At 42.6% G+C, this 22,507-nt stretch overlaps 1 long non-coding RNA gene across 6 annotated transcripts in view; it reads left to right on the top strand.

Moving 5' to 3' along the window:
• LOC110469733 (uncharacterized) overlaps positions 1–22,507 on the top strand; it is a 96,272-nt gene that overhangs the window by 56,762 nt on the left and 17,003 nt on the right. For 2 of the 6 annotated variants that reach the window (XR_014953381.1, XR_014953382.1), the window contains exons 5-7: positions 10,702–10,874; positions 15,369–15,653; positions 16,377–22,117. This is a non-coding gene — a long non-coding RNA (uncharacterized LOC110469733). Of the gene's footprint in view, positions 1–10,701; positions 10,875–15,368; positions 15,654–16,376; positions 22,451–22,507 lie in introns of those variants that run through there. The other 4 variants (XR_014953380.1, XR_014953379.1, XR_014953383.1 and 1 more) reach the window with 3 other exon arrangements.

Raw genomic sequence — 22,507 nt, forward strand, 5'->3', positions numbered from 1 at the left:
TTCCCATTTCTAGTCAAGATTAAATGACAACATCACATGCAGCTACAAAAGGAGAGTATCCAGGAGGGAGTATGTGATCTGTCCTCCCACGTCAATTCTCTGCTGCTAGATCAAAGCTACCAGGAACTTAAAGGGGCAGGTCCAGGGAAAACTTAATCCCCCACTTATTAGTGCTTGCCATTCAGTGGTAAGTTTTGTGATAGCTGCCCCAGTTCTTTGAGTCACACAGCTTGGTGAGAAGTGTTTTCTTAAATGTTAATTTCTAGAAAAAAAAAAAAAAAGGCCTGAAGACATGACCAAAATCCTCCTTTGTCAATGAGAAGTAAAAAGAAAAAAAAAGGGCCAAACTTGTTGTTTTAAGCAGCACATTTTAAGCTTTTCTATGATTCAGCTCGTGGGGTTTTTTAAGTGTAGCTGTGACAACAGTGCCTTACAATTTTGCAGTACAGTATAACGATGCTTCCTACTGCCATCAATACCTCTTCACTTTGCTAATTCTTTCTACTCCTCCATTTCCATCTTCCTGGGGTTACTCCAGTCCCCATCTCCCGCCTTTATTGCCTTTCTCAGACTTACCTCCCTTTCCACCCCCTCCCCGTGCACCTTCTGGTCATGCAGGTACCCAGTGAGCATCAGAAGTGTTTTAGCTCCTTGGTTCCATTCTTATCCCTTCCATCAGTGGCATTTTTTCACCCCAGGCTTCTGGTAGCTTTAAGGGACACAATCATTCAGAGCTTGCTGCCTCCACCTGTTGGAGGACAATTTTGGTGCTGAGGTCCATAGGGCTCCCTGGCACTTCTGTAGCAGCTGAGGTTTGCTACCACAGGAGGTGTGCAGCTGCAGCTAGAGGTATCAGAGGGTCACAACTTGATCTTCTCAAGGTGAAAGCAAGGGAGGCAGGTGCACAAGGAAACTTCTATCCATGGTGTCCCCTGAAAAAAAACTAAACTCCTCTGCAGGGCAATTCAAAACAGAAAATTAACTCCATGCTTGCTCCTTTTCCAAGGCCAAAGTTGCCTTTTCTGAATAATGCTTTTCTTAACACACTGTTTTCTTGAATTTAATGGGACTCGGTGTGTGAGTTGACCTGGACAACCATTAGCAAACACATAGAAAAGCTACACCTGCAAGGAGCAATTTCAGGGAGGGCTGTGATGCAGCTCCACAGGCTGCTCTGGCTCAGAGCAGAGGAGAACTGGCAGCAAAGAATGAAGGTTTTATTTGTACACTAGTTTCAGGTGTAAATAACAACTGCTTCATGCAAACCCTTCTGTTCATAAAGCTTCTCACTTGACAATGGAGCCATTTAGCAATCACTAAACCCTGATGAAGTGCAGATGCTCATTTTTTATTCTGAAAAGATATATATATGTGTTACCTTTTGATAACTTAGTGTTGCTACCAACATCTGTCACCAACATTGGCTTGAAATAACTATTCTGACCCACTTCTCTCCCCTGCTATACACATTCTCAGTCCTATTGAATTTTCGTGTAACTGCGGGCTGTGTTGGCTTGTAGCACTGGAATAACTGTGAGTCAAGTGTGAAAATGTGCCCATGCCCAGCAGGTGACAATCACATGTGCCACTGGGTACAGCTGTACAGGAAAACAAGCTCTCTGTGTAACTGCTGCAGGAGAGTGTCTGATGGTAGCCAGGTGTAAGTCCCAGAGGTTGCTGAGACAAGGTGTTGATCATCTTCAGTTCCCAGGAATTGCTTTTCCTGGTGAGATCAGGAGGATTCATTCCCCACGAGGCTGTGCCCCTTGTAGTACCCAGTCCTTTCCCCTCAAACCTCTTCTTTGTAATTCTTGTAAATGCTCTCTGGATGAATAAGCCCTGCAGGACTTAATGGTGCTATTATGGTTGGCAGGAGTTTGCATTTCCTTAATGCTTGCAAAAAGTGCCACCTCCACTAAGGCCCCTTAAGGTGTTCCTGTCTCCAACTGATGCTAAATACACCATTTTGAGTTCTTATGACCCTCTTAAAAATACAGTTTACCTCCTGAGCAATTTCCACAAGTATCCAGGACTCACCAGAGATAAATTCCCATGGGCAGCATGAAGCGTTGGAAGCACAGATGCAGAGTTGCTTGCAAATCTAGCTCAGAGCAAAACATAAGAAGCCCGGAAAGAAGATGCCCAGGCTCTGCAGATGTATGCCCATGCTTACAGACATTTCCAAATGATACCAGAACCAGGCACGGGCTACATGAATGACTGTGGGAGAATGAGAGCAACTTGGCTGAGTGTGGGGACCCCTAATTCCAGCTTCCAATTCAGTCAGCTTTGGAAAAGGATCTGAGCCCACCTCCATAGCAAGCCATCTCACTCCCCAGCCTATTTGAGAATGTCCAGCTCAGGCTGATTCATACCATCTTCCTTTGAGCACAGAGGAAAAGCTTGCCAGAGCATTTCTACTTTCCCAGAGAGTGAGATGGTTATTAATTGGCTTCTATTTCCAGCTGTCCCAGAGAAGCAGAGGGAGAGTCTGGGCTCGTTTAGCTCTAAGCAGCAGGATTTTGAGGACCCTTCCCCATGGCACCTCACTCTCCCCTGCATTAAGGGTTTAGCCCAGAGCTTCGCTTTCCCACACACTGGCTGTTCATGTAGGAGTTGGACTCAGTGGTCCTTGTGAGTCCCCTCCAACTCAGAATATTCTCTAATTCTGTTCCTATGTCTGTGTGTGATCAGTGGCCATGGAGTGGAGGCCTGCTCAGACAACAGTGCTAGAGGCTCATTCAGAAAACCCTCACAGTGAGAGGTCATTACCAGCCTTCTTCCCTCCTGCTTTCTCCTCCTGGCCCTGCTCCCAAAGCCATTTGCTATTCCCAGGCTGCTGTTGTCCCTGCAGCAAAATCTGCATGATGCACCTGAGCACTTCTCAGGCGAGGGTGGCTTCTTGTAAACTGTGGTGTTTAAGCTGTGGTGCAAGCACCAGCACGGGTGAGGAGTGGGTGCCCCATACCCTTGTGTTGGTTCTGCGAAGGTGAATGTCTGGCTGGGCTTGGATGGGGGGAGATACCATCTTACAGGAATGCAATCTTAAACAAGTGAATTGGAGGTAAAGCCCTACATATCTCTCAGGTTTAAGCTTAAAGCTCTTTACAGGCTCCTGAGAAACAAATTTCATGGTGCTGTTGGCAAGTTTTATAGGTAAGTGTTTAATCCTTGTTCTGTTAATAAGGCAGCTAAGGCACAATGTTTTCCTCAGTCAAATAATGTAGCATCAACCCATGTAAAATGTCTCCAGCAGGGTCTTGTCTGCACCTCTGGGCATGACACACACAGAGCAGGACACCTGTGAAGCTAGGGAGGTGCAAAGCCTTCAGGGATCACAGAAAGTCTTGCAGATTTTGTTTGGCATGGGGTGCATTCAGGAGTGATCTGCCTGTGGCCACAGCACATTCCATGTAACTCTGTCTGAGAGCCATGGCCAGAACTCTGGTGTCTGAGCCCTCCCTGCCTCTGCACTTGGGTTGGACTCTGCTTCCCGGGGCACAAACAAGGGAGCTCAACAGGCTGCACCATTTCCCTAAGGACCAAAAAAAGTGAATGCTGGAAATGCTCTTTTTTGAAACATTAGTACTTGACAGCTCCTGCCAAGCATTAGCAGGCCAGTAAAATCTCTCTACATAAATTGTGTTGTAATTAGTGTGATTTGTTTAATGTCACCTTGTCTGGCTGTCTGAGAAACTGTCTCAAAATATGAAAACACTGTGCTTCTCTGCTGAGAGACTGGACTCTGACTTCACTACGACATTTTTATTTCTCACCTTTTTTTTACCATGGCCTTTTCAAGTCACTCAAACTGGAGAGCCTAAGCTAAGGTAGGTAAGAATTCCCAGATGAGGAAAATAAGACGTAGTAACAACAAACATAAAATTTTCTTGATAAAAGTAATGCAATAATAATTAATGGATGTTGTATTTCATTGGCAGGACAACACAACAAAAACATTCTGATTGCCCAAAATACCTTGTCTGGGTGCAAATAAGCCATTTTAGGGGAAGCAATAGAGAGGTGAGAGGAGAAAGTAATTTGCTTGCTGGAAAGGTGTGTTAGGGTCTGACCTTTCTTTGCCGTGTCCCTCAGCTCCTGTGCTGGTCCCCTGAGCTGCACACCCAGGTCTGAAGGGCCAGCACAAGTGAATAATGGCAACTTTTCCACCAGGTGGCAACAAGGAGAGTAACAGGAAAGCAGCTGAGGGGCACTGGAAAGTCTAGAGAGGAACTGGGTAGCAGCACTGTGGCTTCCCTATGGGCTCCAATACATTAAAAAAGCCCCCAGCTTGAATGTGGTCCCATCCATCAGAGCCCAGAAAAAGCTCATGAGAGACACAACAAGAGGAATAACTGCCAGGTCTTAGCCTTGGTTGTTGAAGCCTGATAAAATAGCTCTTATCTTTCCCATCCCATGAGTCTCACCAGCAATCTGAGGAACAGAAGGAAAGAAAGAAAAAAAAAAAGCCTGGGGAGCCTTTTCAAGCATGAGAAGTATCGTGGGATAAGAAAGGTGCAGAAGGAGCATTGGATGCCCAGCTTAGCAACAGCATTTTTCAACTTTAATCTCACTTCCACATGTTTTGCTTTTATTCCAGCTAATTTAACAAATGTCTTAAAATTCACAACACAAACTGAATTTGATTAAATCTAGCTTGGTTCATATGATAAAGCACTGCAGTTAGAATGCAGCTAGAAAAATACATTATGCTAGGACAAATAAGTACGGTTAACTTCAATAAGAGCTGAGGTAAATTGCTTTTTGCATGAGATGTGCAATTTTACCTCAGTAGAGCTTTAATCAAAGTAAAATATTATAGGACAAGGGGAAGAAACCCAACCCTTACAATGTAATATTTTGTCTACCAACCATTCAGTAACATTTTGGTTTAAGTTGGTAAATAAAGCCTAGGCTACACATTATCTGTCCCTAGTTAGTATGTAAACAATTAAGGCAATATCTGGCTATGAAATAATTTATAACAGATAAAAAAAAAACCCTGGAGATGTGTATGAAAATTATCCATCAGAAGCTTGTCTGCCACCAAAAATTTTACTGAAAGGGGAAGAATGAAATTAAGTACAAGTATTTAAATGGAGTTTGCAATTCACACTTATGTGCATATTTTCACAGCCACATGAAAAAGAATGTAAATTAAGCATAGCAAATAAATTGGATAAAAAGTATTAACCTTGCATTTGTGAGAAGGAATGTTGCTGTTTTCTCTTCAGTAGTCCATAGCTGATATTATGTTATCCATAATTATTACGTGGATATTTTGTGGATATAATACAGATGCTTCAAATTCCCACTTAGAGCGCATTGCAGCCTGCCTTCCCTCTGGGGAGGACCTGCCCTTTCTCGAGGGGGCTGACACTGGTGTGCTGCTGCCATTCCCTGTTTGCCTGGATGGATTCCTGTTGTGGGAGGGCATGATCACCTGCTACCCCTTTCTCACAGGACCATGGCTGGAGCTGTACCTCCAGTTAGGACACAGCAGGAAGCTGGGGTAGCTGGGAAAAACTATGATTTTTGATGCTGGGAAAAACCTTGATTTTTGATTCCACCTGGGACTAAAACCCCTGTAGCAGGATGGGAAGACACTGACAAACAGCTTCCAACAAAGCCTGAAAAGGTTTTAGCTCTCCCATATTTCTGCATGTCACAGGAATATACTGCCTAGCATGCAGTATACATGGGAGACACACTCCCCAAGGGGACAGCTGATCATATTAAAAGTGGATGACACACCAGTCACAGCCTTCTCTGTTCACTGCAAGGCTCTTTTGGCTCACACACCCCCTCTTTGCAGGTTTCCCCGCAGCTTGCCAGCTGGGCAGCCAGTGTAACCGTAGAGCAGGAAACAGCACTGGAGGGTAGGAGTCATCAAAGCTCATGCTGGTGAATCATCAAACTGCAGGCTTCTGAGACAAAAAACAAAACAAAACAAAACAAAAAAACCTCCATCTACACATCTGTCTGCCATGCAGAAAATGTAGGGAAGTGTGCTGATAGTTCATGATCTGATGATCTGTATTGTGCTGCCCATAAGCTTCTTGACTGCATAGGGAGAACAAAACCCACTGCAAACCTGAACCTGAGCAGTGGCTGTGCAAGGATGAGAGGGGCCTGCTGCCTTTATCATGTTGGTCAGAGTAACTCCGTGGCCCCCCATCCTGTAATCCAACTGAGAGAGGGCATGGAAGTTGTGTTTAAGCCACCAATTCAGAGAGGATCTGCACGGATGATGATTTAGCAACCTGGAGAGCCACCAGCAGTGCCTCAAGAGAACTAGTAAGGCAGTTCTCACCACCCTGTCAGCTGAAGTAAGAATAGACTAAAGCAAATGTGTAAAGCCTTGATTACAGTCAAATGTTTGGTAGAGGCAAGATAAGGGTTCATTAGCTAGCAGGCAATCTGGGCAGTCTAGCACTAAGGACCACATACAGTCATTTCTCAGAGACAGAAAGGATTTGTTTGTCTCACCATTCAACATGCTTTTTTTTGCTGAGTATCCCACCAAAACCATTTTCATGTTTGAATTTTATGAGAATCTTAGCTTCTGGGAGGCAAGAAGAAGGAGGGACATTACACCCTTAAGTGTCTGCAAGTACAAAATTGTTCTGCAGAGAAACTAATTCTGGGATGATGGAAAGGTGCTGTGTGCCCTCAGGTGTCCTTTGCACTCAGTGCAGAGCTCAAGGGAGACCTGTGCATGGCACTCTAACTTTGAACACCAAGCTTTGATCCTGATGCAAACCTGCTTTGGCTGTGGGACAGGAGAGCAGAGAAGAGAAGCAGGAACTTCCTTCTGGAGGCGTTCCACAGCTGACAGGTCTCAGTCCTGTGTTGGGACACTTGGCCAGGCAGAAATTGCAGCTGGTCGGGTAAAGGACATGAAGATGTGAACAAGCTGGTCCCTCTCACCACAGACAGAGGTCCTCAAGAGATAATTTAAACCTGGGCTTGCACACTTGCTAACAGACTACTGAATCTCCCTTATGGCTGGCCCTGGAAAGAAAAGGGGAAGGGAAAAGTGACCAACCAGCCCCTTTGCAGAGGCCAGTGAACAGTTCAAGTTGCCTTTTACTGGTCTCCAAAGCTGTGGGAACCCCAGAAGCCAAACCCATTCCAGGGGAAGCCTCAGATGACAGCGTAGCCCATCTGAGAAGGTATGGGAGCACCAGAGGGAAATACAGACAATTTCTGCTTTGGAAGAGGCTCTGTCCCTCCTTTGGGATGATCCTAGTGTCTCTTTGGATGACCACATGCTTTCTGATTTCACAGGGAGACTTGGATCAGTTCTCAAGAGGAAAATGGCTTGGTAAAGGCTGAGATACAACTACTTTTTCCTGCCTTCTACTCTTCCCTGTGTCCTCATTCCTGGCACATTGCAAAGCACAGCCCCGGTCTCCATATGCCAGAAGCCCAGTACAGAGGGGATACAGCAGCTGTGGGAAAAGCAGGGTCTACTGCTGCTCCCAGGACAGGCTGAGCACTTCTGACTGATCGTGGCTGTGTGGGCATGGCCTCTGCTACCCTAACCTGGCCATGGCTTATCCTGAGGTAGAAATGCCTTCAATGCCAAAGGAAATGTTTTCACACGAGGATTTGGACTTATGCTATAACAACCCACCTTGCTTCTCCTATTTTTGGAGACTAAGTGAAGCATGTGCATCTGACTCCAGCTGAAATTCAGCAAATTCTACTTCTTCAGAAAATGCATCTTTGCAACTACAGGATAATTTTTAATCCACAAGATCTAATAACACATATATTGCTTAGGTCAAGACTAGGAGGTCTTGAGGACAGACATGAGTGCTCCCTTCTGCGTAGCATCTCCTCTTTCTCCTCAGCTGTCTTCCTTCAACAAAGGATCTACCACCTCCATCTCTTCAGTATCTACCAAATTTTTCCACTCCATGATTTTAGCTATGATTTATTCACATCCTTCCTATTAGACCCAGAGAAAATATTTTTCTCTCTCCAGCCCCTCAGTTTTATTAGTGCACAAATATGTTGGTTGCACAGAGGCCCGCACATGATGGGATTTCACCCGGCCAGATCAGAATCTACCTCCTCTTGACTGCACACATATCACTGCCTCAAAATTCAGTACTTCATGTAATTCTGATTCTGACAGAAAAGGCTACACTGAAATCTCATCTGGGCTTGTTAGTGATATATTAACTTAAAATACCCTGCTTTAAAGAAGGCTAGTGAAGCAAAGCAAGAAAAACTCAAATCTTCTACTGAAAGCCAGGCCTTTCAAGGGAGAATGAGCTGTTTGTGTAATTGGAGCATTTTCAGTCCAAGGGAGACAGATACTGTGTATTTCAACAAAGCCAAAATATTTATGGTTTATGTAGTCTTAATAGTTCATGTTTGAGTAAATGTAGCTAGTGCTACAGTCTGAAGCCACATTGGTAAAAAATCACTCACCTCATGTTGTCTATTACCAGGTCCTTGCTGCAGCCTCCAAACAGTTTAAACTATGCTGGCTGTAAAAGAACTTAGAAAATGTTCCCAGTGCAGGCAAGCTTGAAGAAGAAACCAGTTTATTGCAATTCATGTAAGTGAAAAATACATGACATTAAGTTGGTTCCCAGAAGCGTTGATAAATGAATAATGGATAAACAATGTCAGTGACCCCCTGTCACTGCGGCGCAAAACTGAGGCACAAAAAAAGAACAGCAGTGGCTGAAGGTTTCATTCAGCCTGGTGGGAAACTTCCCAATAGAAGGAGTCCCAGACAGAGAGGTATCTGGCACTGCTTTATATGGAGATTACTTTCCCCATGACCACTCATTTCGCTATAAATTTCTTCTGCTCTGTGGATTTACACACTAAAAATATGTAATAGGGAAGGAATATAAACTCTCTCTTTGTGGTATCGCTGGCTCACATATTGCAGCTCAGCAGTCATGGACAGCATCCAGCATTAACGCTCAAAGGGACCTGCCATATTTATGACTTTTCCAGACTCACAAGAGCAAGAAAGGCTGGCAGAGAGTGACTGAAGCACAGCTGAATGAAATGCATAGCATAAAGAGGGCAAAATATAAAATATTTTTAGAGTCTGAATTCATAGAGAAATGAGATCCATGCAATGCAACTTGTCTGGGCAAGGATGTGTGTGTGGCAGGTTGCTCTTTCCACAAACCCCACACCACAGTTTGAGTCTGCTCAGCTGCTGCCAATGACTTTTAAGAGGAGAATGCCAACAGTCTTGGAGACAATTCAGTTGTTCCATCATGGATGGAAACAGATGCTTATGCCTAATAAGCTTATGCTTATTAGTCTTATGGAAAGGCTAACAAACTCACCATCATTAGGCGTCTGACTACAAAAAGAGGGTAAAGGTTTTTAAAATTGCACTCACTTGTCCTGTAGTCCACAAAGCTTCCCCTCCATGGCTTAAACAGGCTGAAAAATATCCCTGTGTGTGTTTCAAACATATTTACCAGCTTCTCCAGGAAAAAGAAAAAATTGATGTGCAGGTCACCTGAGAAGAGGTGGCTACAGTCAGAGTCTTATTCTTCTGCCAGATTCTGATTCCTCTGGAACCATGTGCACATGCAGTTGCTCCTCTGTGGAGGCCAGCCTGCCATCACCCAGCCCAGGCTTTGCTGAGGGCACAGTGTGTGCTGATGCTTGTGAATTCCACATGCAATATGGAGAGGGTCCTTGAATTTATAGTGTCTGTTCAGGCTTCTGAGTAAGCAGAGAAAGTGAAGGGAAAAGAGCATTTGGAAGGTTTTCCAAGCTGTGTTCTGCCACACAAGGAATGATTTTTTTTTTCCCCACAAATATAACTGGCAAAATTTGATTTGGGGAGGAGGGAGAAGTTCAAAAGTATATAGTCAGACATTGTTTTACAAGATCAACAATTTTATACATATCCAAATGGAACTGTTTCCATTAAGAAGATCCCCAAATATACTGTTTTCCACAGTAGGCAAAGAAATCCTAATAATTAATCCAATTACATCAAAGACAGCCCATTACCTGTGTTTATAATTAATGTGATCCTGGTGAAGCAGTGATGAGTGGATTTTTACTGATTCTTATTGCAAACAATAGTGGTACCCAGGTTTTTGCACTGACACTCATAACACATTGGAAGTGAGAGAAAATTGCAAAACAGTGGCTAATACCAAATGCCTCCATCCAGAGAAAGCTGTGAACTTACTGTCTGATGTTCAGAGGTGAAAAAGCACCAACAGTTTCCATTTCATCACTTTTAAAATCAAATCACTTGTTCAGGTGCTGCTGTGATTGAAAATACCAGTGTTTGCTTCAGAAATGTTCAGGCTCTCACCTCTGTGAAGAATATCCAGGACTAGGAAAGAAGTTTTGGCCTACACTGCATCTGAATGAAGTGGAGCTCACACTGTGGTACTGATTATTTCAGGTCTGTGGAATTGAAAAAAGCTCTCTCTCGCCACACGCGGTATCAGCTTTCACTCAAAACCCTCCCAAACAGTAAAAACTTTTGACTTGATTGCAGCCGCTAAAGCAGGATTAAATGTGTAACCAGTGTATGAACTGCGATCCCTTTGACTCTAAAGAGAGCCTCGAGCAATGATTCAAAACTACATGAACTTTCAACTTCAGTTCACTCAAGGCCATGGGGTCTTCAGTTGTAAGCTGGGTTTTCCAATCTTTTTTTTTTCTTTTTCTTTTCCTTTGCTACAGAGTTCATTATTTTGCAGAGGATGGGTCTTTCTTCCCTGCAGGGATCTATCTATCACTGCTGACTCTCTGCGTCTTCTCCACATGGAAGAAGTAATTGGATTGTATTTTCTGCACACGACCAAGACAGCAGGGAAACCCACAGCTGTAAGCTAGAGAACCAAGCTGTCTAGAGAGTAAGTACCTGATGCCTAAGAAAAAGAAATGTCTAGCCACAAGATCTTTCCTTTCTTTCCATGGAGGAGCTGAGACATGCTGAACTGCATTCACCAGACTGCTCAGGAAGGTGAGCTCTTCAAGGAGCAGTACAAAACAGAAACACCCAAATAATCCCTACAAAAATGCAGCCCAGGGGCATTATATCATGTGTCTATACAAAACAATAAGTATGCTGTGGGATGCTAACTGTACAGGACATTTCATAAAGTTATAGTGCAATTATTGCAAAATCCAGTGGATTTTTTACACTGCCAGGGCCTCCATGTGCTGATGTATATGATTATGCAGGAACAACTGCAAGACCTCAGCCCAGACAAAAAGGCAAAAAAAGTGCTCTTATTTCATATATTTCCAGATTGTGTTATATTTATTATTACTACAATGCTGCAGAATTCTATGTCGTAGACTTTCTTTTTTTTCATACACCAAAATCCTAACATGATTCTATTTGGGGAAAGTGATGGGATTGCCAAGGCTTTATGCTGTTAGTCTTTAGGAGTTTAGTAGATGTATTACTTTCCTTCAAATGAATGCCTGCTTGTCATTGTCAGCCTTCTAATGTTCGTCGCCCCCCCACACCTCCTTAGAGCCAAGCCTAAAAAAAGAATCTCTTTGGAGCTTGATGTGTTGCTTGTAGCTATGTTAGAGGAACTGTACTATTCTGGGAATGTTCAGGCTCCTCCAAACAGCTCTTCCAGCAGTAACACCGTGCATGGTTTTCATCTCAGCCTTAAGGACTTTCACTGGTCTCCTATCAAGCCTCACCAGCCAAATCCCAAATGCCACAGGGAATGAACTGCACTATACCAGAACATTACCCCCAAACTTGCGCTCATCATCATCATCATTAACATCAGGTTTCCCATGCAGGATGATTTGTGCATTTCTCTCCAAGAAATATTTTATCAACCTTGACTGGAATAAAAGCAGTGACACAGGACGAATACTGTCTGCTATTATTTTCCACTTACAAAGAACACAAATCTGCATGATGAGCCAAATTCTCCCATTGCAAAGATTATTTGTTACATGAACTAGCTAAAACAGCAGAAAGAACCCATTCCTGGAATTTATGAGGAAAAAATTTTTCTTTAGAGCAGCAAAACACCACAATTGCCCCACTCAGCACATTAGCACTTACAGTAGTGATGGCAGTTGCAAAAATGTGGGGGAGTATATGATTAAATCAGTATTTCTTAAATAGTTTTGGAGTATGCAAGCCGATATTTTGGAACAATAATAGAGAACAATGTTCTGAGCTCTCAGAGTTTCTGAGGGGGCAGATTCAAAGGTCTTGCATCACTTAATGCCTCCCAGTGTCCAGATTAATGGAAGAGGGGCAACACAACAGGGTGTTGTACTTGCAAGCTGGATGAGTTATGATTTGTTTTCTTTTTTCTTTTTTTTTCTTTTTCAAGAAAAATACATAATTTAAATGGTGCTGTCATGGAATACTAAAATTACACAGTGCCATACACAGATTTCTTATGAATAAGAAGAGCTGGTGCATATATGCATGCAGGTATTTGTGTTGTAATTTAAAACATAACATCACCGCAAGCTAAACAAGTTTAGAAAACTTCTCTGAGAGAAATTCTTTACCTCAGGAAGAGGATCCACGATAATGAAAATCAATGTGACAGACAGAAATAGCATTTAAACCTTTACTAGCAAGATATGACACATCAAAGGAGTTAAATTGATCTTCCAGCCTTCTGTCCCAAATATTGCTGCTGCAAGATGAGCCTCCCTTTCTTTGTGCTGACAGCTACACAATGCTCCTGTCCCCATCAGTGTACATTGCATGCTGTCTTTGCCACCACCCTCTCTCCATCACCAGACATCTGAGCAACAGTCAAAGATTTGGATTAACAGGAGCAGAGTTTTGCATGGGCAAAAATGCTGTGAAATCAATGAAACCCGAGAAATGTGGACCCCTTAGCTTGTGAGCAGCCACAGACACTGGAATATCAGTAAGCAGCATGACTGAGGCTAAACTTGGTATCATAACAAAGCGTGGGTCTAAATAAAAGCTGCCTTAAACTCCTTGGAGGTTTGCTGCTTCTACATGAGGACTTGTCGGAGAGTAGCTCTCCTACAGAAACAGCCATACCAAATATAGCGTGCTGGAGTAAATGCAGGAGGCAATGCTGGAAGAACACTAAAACTGTTTGTTTTCTTGCTTTCTTTTCTTTTCATGGATGCTGTATCTTAAGGCATTTGTGTATTTGCCCCTCTAGCTCTGTGATTCCCTCAGTTATTGATACAACACAGCCATTTTCAGAAGCCCCAAATCTTTCTAAAGGCCATATTTTGGGTTGAGAGACTCTGTCGTGTTGAGAGACTCTGGTGAGCAAGCTGCTCTCTCCAGATGTCTGTCAGCCACCAGAGAGCCGGATCGTGTCACCTTTTCTGCTGGTCTGCCACTGTTCAGTTGCATAGTTAGCTTGGATTCAGCTGTGTATTTACAGGCAGCAAGGTGCAGCTAGGACAGCAAGCAGCCAGACACAATAAGACAGACATTTGCCCACTTTACCACAATGGCGTCTTTTTATAGAATGGTGGAATGGCTTGGCTTGGGAAAGACCTTAAAGATTATCTGATTCAAACACCCAGGGGCATCAACTGGTTCCATGGGTGGGACACCTTCCACTAGATCATTTTCTGGCAACTTCCCTGCTGCCCCTTCTCTCCTGCTCTGTTCAGGATGCCGTGTGTTCCTCATGTAGCTGTTGTGACCTGCAGGAAATTTGCAAGCATGTCAAGCTGAAGGACCTGCAAAGACAGCAAAGCAGTGACCTTACCTGGAAGCCTAGGTACACCAAAGGCAAAGCTCTCCTGGTTCAAAGAATCCCAGATTTTCACCTGTGGGTTTCAATGCACAGCAGGCAGTAGCACTTATGGGAAGTTTCATTCTTTGGGCCATTTTATTCCACACAGTCTTCCTCCTCTTCATCTTCTTTTAAAATTTTTTTTTTTTAGTTTGGAGTTGTTCAAACTTCAGCACACAAAGCAGGATGTAGTGAGGCCCTTGTATGTCAGTACAAAACCCTTTCTAGAAAAGGTTTTGATTGAAGCCAGGCCAGTTCTCCCCTGCCCCAGTCCAACACTCTTTCAGCTCCCCTGAGGAGTGGCCTTGCAGGAAAACTCTGCAAGCTGCCAAGTCCGGTGCAGCTCCGTGGCAAGTCAGAATAAAACACAGCCACGCCTCTAAATCCCCCTCTGGGCTGTGAGAGTGTCCCAGCACTTTTGTGTCAGTGCAGAGTACATGTCCACAGCAAAGTGTGGGTCTTGCTTGCTATGGGGAGGGGCAGAAACTGAGTGATACCTTCCCTAGTGACCTGTGCTATAACACACCCCTGTGGGTGCCAAAGGGAGGTTAGCCTAGATAAAAGAAAGGCTTTGGACTGCTACAAAATAGGAGATGTCCTAGGAGAGGGTACATGCCTCTGAATGACAGATGAGCTATCTATGGCCACTAGCATGGAGGAGATCACCTGACACTTCAAACACTCAGCAATCTCATCTATAAGCCCACGCCTTTTCATTTTAAAATTAAAATAATATTCCAAATAATTGGAGTACACTCATGCTTGGAAACAGTAGAACACATATAATCTTTTCGATTTCAGTGCTAGAAAAAAGAAGGGGACAAAGCGCCAGGAATTTTTGTTTCTTAGCTGAACCCTTGTAGATTGACTTTTGGTCCAGAGTGGGGTTTTTTTGTGTGACCCAGTGGTAAATTTCTGAACAAAGAGTTTTGTGATACAGAGACAATTCTTGTAAGAAGCTTTTAACTCTAGATGTGCAGGAGGTCATTTTGAAAACTTCTGGTGTCTTTTCTTCTCACAGCAGTGCTTGCAAATGGATTGAAATCTTCCTCAGGGATTTCTGTAACAAAGTGGGTAAAAATTTAAGTGCTTTGTAATCTCTATGGGAAGAGATAGTATCAGGTAGAGTAGGTAATTTGAATTACTTAGAGCAATAATGCTTTTGAAAGCCTTACTTCACTCTTGTGAAAACTAGTTGGTAGCAAAATTACATTCCAAAAGCTTTTCTGCATACTCCCCTAATGAACTTCTGATTTACATGCAGTTTGTAGATATGACTTCTTTCTCCTAATGTCATTTTCTTCCTTTTATTCAAGGCAGATTTCTGGTTTAGGGGGAAATATTATGTAGCGTGTATAGCCGCTGTGGAGGAATTATTGCAAATACCTCATTTGTAATCCTTTTGTTCTTCCACTCTGAAACCTCACGTCTCACTTCTCCATGGAGGAGAGGATATTGTGTTTGACTTATTACAAAGCCTAAAGCGTTCTTAGGATTAACTGCGGCTAATCACTAAAAATATGTCTTCTCCTTTTAGAACTGTTGTGACTCTTCAGCATGGGAAAAATTCTTCCTACTTCAAAATCTGTTTTACATCTAATTTTTGTTTCCCTCCCAAAGGCTGGGCCTGGGCCTCACCAGCATGCTTAATGTCATCAGGACTAAGGACATGAGGAGAATGAGGTATCCCTACCCAGCAGTGACACTATGCCAGTACAAAGATCAAAACCCAAAGTGACTGCACCTCAGACAAAGGAGGAGAAAGGGAAGTTGTTGAGGTCACCACAGAGATGTCTGATTTACAATTCCACCAAGGTACATATGTTGTGTCACAGCTCCGTCTCTTCTCCCCAGTGCCTGTGGAGGCATCTTTCAGCATGACACATCCCATCTTTGACTCACCAGGTAAGACTGGGATATCAGTATGAAAATTAGGCAAATATTGACTTCTTTTGACATAGAATAACTTTGTTGTACCAATGAAACAATATATTTATGTAATGTTTTCAGCTTACACATAACTATGGGCTGGAATTAGTAGGTTTTTGAAAGATAGTGCTGAAGAAAGTGATGTCAGATACTGTCAGTGCTGGGGTTTAGAAAACCAACCGCTAATCTAGTGTTTTCCAATAAGCCACCCTGATTTGCAGCATGAAATAAAAGTTGTCTCCAAAAGTAAGTGAAATAAACTTGTACTTCAAGGCATAATAAAGCTTCATGAGAGGTTGGGGTAGGAACAATATCCCTTTTTGACGCATTACTTTATAACTGGGGAATGTGAAACTTCTTGCATCATTCTCTGAATGATCTAGTCCAGGCCCTTTTAGATACTAGGTAAGTAATTTTTAAAATTTATAGATTCTCCAACTTCTTTCAATTGAAATATAAGTTTTCAAGGGTATTTTACATAGGTCAATTGCTATCTAGACACCAAGAACTTAATTTCCTCAGTCACATTTCATGATTGGATTAGAGGGAGTTCACAGATGCCCAGGGACTGATGAACCACCTGAGGAAAACCATGAAACAACTTAGACCAGGAATCAGATTCTGTCTGACAGTTTTCTAACACCTGATGTGCTTAAATCAATGCTTGATTTTTGCTTGTTTTTTTTTTTTTAATTGCAGAAGACATGCTTCAATTCAGCTATAAAATAGGAACTTAAGGAAAGAGCTTGAAAGTCTGTGGCAACTGATGTATGACACAATTGTGAAGTTTAATTCCATTCTGAAGACCAATGAGTAGACAAAGATTCCTATTTCTAAGAAAACAAAGACATAAATCTACAGCCACTTTGACAAACGATGTGTGGATTTCTCCTGGGAAACATGCAAAGAAGGACCACGCCAATGGAAAAGCTGTCCCAAGATTATGTCACCTACATGTATCATGAAGGAATTTTCTTCTTGGCTGCTCAAAGGAGGATTTTTAACATTTGCCTCCCATTTACTCCACAACATTTCATTGCTGGATAACTTGTACTTTTTCACACCATTTTAATTTGATGGCATGTACGAGTAATGCAGAGACCTTTCTTTCCTAAGGGAAATTAAGAAAATAATTCATTCTTTCACTCAGTAACTCAACTGAATTCAATTTGGGTTCATTATTTTAGGAAAGGTATTTACCTAGTTCTGTCAAATTAAAAAATGGAAAGAAAAATGCCAATAATACCGACCATTTTGTCATCACGATTCTTAGTTCTTTCATGCCATGCTTCCACCACAGAGACCTTAATTTTGCAAAGGGAAAAACTAACATGAAATCTTAGAAGGCATAAGTCACATTTGCAATTTCTGCATGTTACTAAATATTTACATACATTATGGGCATGGAACAAAACTTCAGCAAAGCAGTTTTCACATTTTTTTGTTTTTTGAGCTCATTTTTGAGCTCATTAAAAGGTTTTCATTTTAATTTTTTTCTTACATTTATTTAAATATATATTTGCCATAGGAATTGCATGCATAGAAAAAGGTGTAATAAAAAGGCAGGAGTATCAGCTGCATTATGTGTCCCTAAGAGACAGAGAAAAAACAATATTTGAAAATCTGTGGCACAGGGCCCTTCTGGCAGCTGCTGATCTCATTCCTATCCCTTACATGGGGTTGTTAACGCAAGGACGCATATGGGAATGGCTGAGGACTGGAGAGGCCACGACCAAAGTGAATATTGATTCTCTTTTTCCTTTGTGTGGCTGCCTGTGTAGAAAACATCGATCAGTAGTGCAGCCTGAGAGAAGGCTGAATGAATTAATGGAAGAGAGAACCTTCTCAGAACTACTGAATCCACAGAAAATCAGCCTGGCTTGGGATGCGTCTGGGCTGCAAGTGCTTTGCAGTAGAGAGGAGAGGCTGCTTGCAATTCTCCGGTCTCACGCTCCTCGTTCCAACATCAGCTCTAGGGCGTTAGCATTAGCTGTTCTTATTTCATTATGCTTTTATTTACTGTTGGCAGGAGAGAAGGATTGGAAGCTGCCCAGAGTACTGGCTGCAGCCACTGAGAGACCTCTCTTTCTTCAGGGCTGGCTGCAGCACAGAATTGACGGGTGCTGAGTAAATGTGTTTCATATCCAGAGAAAATTTTCCAGAGTGCCTAAATGGCTTGAAACTGCAGGTTCTGTTGGACAAGATCAAGTAACTTTCTTGGGAAGCTGCTTCCAGTTAACTTTCTCTCTTTTTGTCTCTCTCCCCGTGTTTGTGCATTTCAATTATGCAGAAATTTATCATTTAGCTCCACTTCCCTTTATTTAAGAAGGTAAGGAACAGTGAGCTTCAAAACTGAAACCTTTTAACTTCAAACATTCTGTTTCTGATAGAAAAACACGTATTTCTTTTTTAATTCTCAGTCATGTTAACTGGTAATGGTAACTTTGTACCCACAAGCCCAGAACACTAGATGGATAGACTGCAGCAAAACGAGTTACATGTTGTATTTAGAAACAAGTACCTGTAAAAAATTTACCTGTCTGCCAAGACTTGGAAAAATGAGAAAGCAAGTTCAGCTCAGTACACAGAGCAGTTCCTCACTGTCTGACTCTCCTCATGGCTGCTGGGAAACCTGGCATGTCAGGTAACACATGCTGAGCAAGAGCCAAAAAGCCCCTTGTTGCTTGTAAAAATCAAACAAGCTCCTTGTTGGAAAACAGCTCTTTTCAGAGGCAGTACAGCTGCAGATGATGCTGTAGCCACACTACTCAGCCAGAGTACCTACCATGGACCAGCTTTCAGCAGTGCCAGCAGGTAAGATGCATAACAAGGGATAATACCTTTATTATACCTCCATTGCACAAACAACACACACTAAAAGCAAACATTTACATGAAACAAGCAATGATGAAATATACCTGTTTAGCTGTCCACAGTCCACTAAGTCAGGAGAGCCCCTGGGTCAGCCTGCACTGCTTTGGCCTCCAATTCTTTCCTGACTCATCTGCAGCTCTGCTGTTTCATTTTGGGAGATCTCTCAGTTTTGGCTTTGCCCTGCCAGTAGCATCTGGTGCTGTTCTCTCCTGGCATGACTGGCTGCCCCTTCTGGAAGAAAAGAGATGATTTTTTGAGGCTGTGGTGATCTAGTGTGGCAGGTGTTACACGATCTCAGATAGGAGGTCTCAAGTAGCAGAGTCTCCTGTCTGTTCAAGAGTTTACAGGCTGAATGCCTTTGTAACCTCCTCCTGGGCTTGAGGGTGGCATCAGGTGCTGGGGCTCTTTCACACTGCAGGGTTTGTAACATCTGGCCAATGCCATGGGTTATAACAATAAATGACACCATGCACAACAAACATCTCCAGGGGTTTCTTTGACTTCAGTCTCTAATCATCCAGGGTTCCTGTGTTCCTTATCTGTCTATAATGCTTTAGAAAGTACAATCCTAGTGATTTTGACATTGAGGATTCATGTGAAGCTGGTGCAGAGGCTGGTAAGAGGCTGCCCTGACCCTCTGGGCCTGCGAGTGTCACATTCTCTCTGCATTTGAACCAAAAGTGGAGAGGGTATGGAAGGGTCAGACAGACATCCATATGACCCTGCTTTCCTCTGTGTCATGGGACTTTGTGCACAATTGGCAATTACAGATGTAGCCCTGAGACTCACACCAAGCTTCTGACCTGTTGTCACACACTATTTTATTCAGCATGTCATGTCCAACATGACTGTAATGTCTTCTGTCTTACTCACATTCAGCTCTGTCTCCTGCTTTTTTTAACTTCTCTCCCAGGAATTTATCTTAGGCAGACTTTTCTTCCATTATTCAGACTCAAATCACTTTTCACCACTGTTTTGTTCCACATCAAAGCATGTAGCCTCACCCCCTTTGCACTTAGGGCTCCCAAAAGCCTAGAAAACTGCTCTGAGGAGCTGGTCTCTGTGGAGCTGGGGCAATGAGCTGGGGTGGCTGTACACGTTCCTGTTATTCAAAGCAAACAGACCTGTCCACGCTGTTTCATTCCACCCCCCAGGGATTTGGCTGGGCTATCTCTCTGCCTGTTCACTGTTTTCCCTGTCTGAGAGTGTTTTCTGTGGGCAGTCATGCTTGGCCAGAGGATCTGCTCCATGGTTCTGCTCAGACAAGCCTGTCTCCCATGTGTTCAGCGTATGTTGTGTAAAGAGTGTCAGACCTTTGCTGGAACTACTGGGTGGCTGCCTAAGAGAGATGCTGGGAGTCAGCACAGGTACATCCTGCAGTGCCCACTGTGGGCAGTAGGCTGTAGTGATTGCCAGAGCCTCCCTTCTGGGCTGTACAGGTTTTGCAAACAACCCTTCTGTGTGGCACTCTGTGCAGCATATCCAGCTTGCTGTATTCCAGAGACATTGCTGGGCGCTACCCTCTCCTCACCTGAGAGCTGTGGAGGCCCAGTGACATGTACTATGCTTGCTTGAGAGCTCAGCAGTGACCTCTTTGTGATGCTGGCTGATCTCTCCAGGGCTGGATCTGTTTCTCTTAGTAATTTTGCTTGCATTCTGGAATCCCACAAGCAGCTCTTGCTTTTAATTAGGGGCACTATAATGTCTTCAAAGACATGTGTAGTGGCAGAGATCTTACATCTGAAACATAAGGCTCAATTACCTCATATTTTTATTTTCAGTTTTGAGCAAAATTACTGAGTCCCTCTACAATCTTATTCTGTCCAGGTCAAGTCTTCAAATAACTTTCTTGATGGTTCAATTGTTCCAAGAATTATTTTGAAAATAATAAGTGACTCTCTCAAGTCACTTCTTGTCCTTTTTATTCAGTGAGACAGTGAAAAGTTTTCCTTCCATGTTTTCTCACTCTTTCATGACCAACTCCATGTATCAATTTCCTGCTCACATGAACCCTTCAAACTGGCCTTTTGAGCTCTCAGTGATCTAAGTCCCTTCCTGCTTTATTCCCAGGCTGTCTTTCTGTGTCTACTGCACTGGCTGGTGACATAAACCCTGTCCCACTCTCAGAAAGGGACAGTTTATCTCCAGCAGCAGTTTATCCCTTTGGAGTAGCACTGCTGCTGACGTTAATAACAGAGAAGTCTTGGTAGAGTCTGTAGCAAACATCCCTCAGGTACCTACAGCAAATGAGGAAATATTTAAAGGTGAGCTATGTCCTAATATCATCTGTTGGAAAGGACTTTATGTTTCATATATTTCATGTTATTGCTCTGAAAGACTAAACGTAGGAGCACATTTCCAACTGAAGTGCTTTTGGAAATTAAATCCATGTTTAAATGAATTTTAAACTTTTAATGCAAAATTGAGCACTTAGAAATTTTGCATCAACTCCAACTTAATTAAAATTAATAAGGTTTCAGAGAGTTTTAGTTGGGATAGATGAGGAAAGAATTTGGCCTTAAATGTGTAATTAAAATACAATTACATTGGAAGGAAGCAATTACTGAGGTTGTACCTCAAAAGCATACCTAATGGGCTATCAGGAGAAAAGGTTTATGTGTGTGGTTCACCAGCTATATAAGATATAAAAGGATGTAGTCACTGAAAGAAAGAGATTTTAACAGGATAATTTAGATAGATAGTAGCAGCTCCTTTATAGTCAAATCATTCTGGCTACATTTAGGAAGGGGACTGCTTCGTCTTCATTGGGGTGTGCAAGCACCTACACTAGTTTTCCTTTAGACACATTTAATTGTTTTCCAGCCCTCTCATGGGGCTGTGAGAGAAGGAAGTGTTGTTCAACCAGTGTCAAACATCTCTGGATGAGTAAAAAGTTAGCACTAAAAGACCTCAGCTGTCTGATTTTAGGAACTGTTTGACAAATGACTTCTCAAAGTGAAGGGCCTAATCTGATTCTGGTTAAAACCATGGAGGGACTGTTCCTCTTGGTCCCTGCACCAGTGTGCATGAAGCCCTGAGCATAGAACCAGAATTGTGGTGTCAGTTTTGCGTAAACCTGAACTTGGTGGCTTTTTTACATTATTGCCCTGGCACTCCTATGAAAAATGGTTTAATAAATAAGACATTCCACAACAAGCACAAAACAGACAGGTTTGGGAGTTAAAGTTGAAGTGTGAGCATTAAAACTGAAGCCACTTTGTGCTCTGTGGAGACAGAACAATCCATCATGTGTTTTTTTTTTGTTTTGTTTTGTTTTGTTTTGTTTAGCTTTTTTTCTTTTTTTTGGGTAATGTGATAGGTTTTGATTTTGAAGTCAGTGGTGAGGTTTCTGTTGACTGCACTGGAGTTTGGATTAGGTTCACGGAAATAAATTAATTTTATATTTTATATTATTTTATAATAAAATATATAGGTAGTCAAAGATGCAAGGTTTACAGGCCTGTTTGGATCAGCTCCTTTTCAAAGGTTCAGAGGCACGGATTGCATCGAATGGCCTGGAACACCTGGGTGTAACCTCGAGTTTGTCTCATCAAGGTGATTTGATTGTAAGTTCTTGATTTAACCTTGTTTCTTCACATAACTTTCTGAGGTGTTTAACTGATTTTTACAAGTTCAGTGTGTTTTGTAGAAGAATTGTGGGAGGGGGAATGTGCATGTCTCAGCTGTGCAGTGTTCCCTGTGATACAGTGCCAAACACAATGTAAGTAGCCTGATGTTTTACTCAACAGATACATGTCCTTGGCAAGGAAATGAATTTAGCATCAGTGGAATGCACTCTGCTGAACTGTCGACATTCAGGTCATAGTCACACTTTTATTGGTGAAGAGAAACACACCCTTTGTGTTTTAGCTCAGTAAAATAAAATTTGGTGACAGAAATTTCTCTCTACCCTTATATTCTCTGCAGCAATGCTTGTTACATGGATAAGAAGCATG

Source organism: Lonchura striata, chromosome 2 (assembly GCF_050655825.1).
Source record: "Lonchura striata isolate lonStrDom1 chromosome 2, ASM5065582v1, whole genome shotgun sequence".
NCBI classification, from domain to species: Eukaryota; Metazoa; Chordata; class Aves; order Passeriformes; family Estrildidae; genus Lonchura; species Lonchura striata.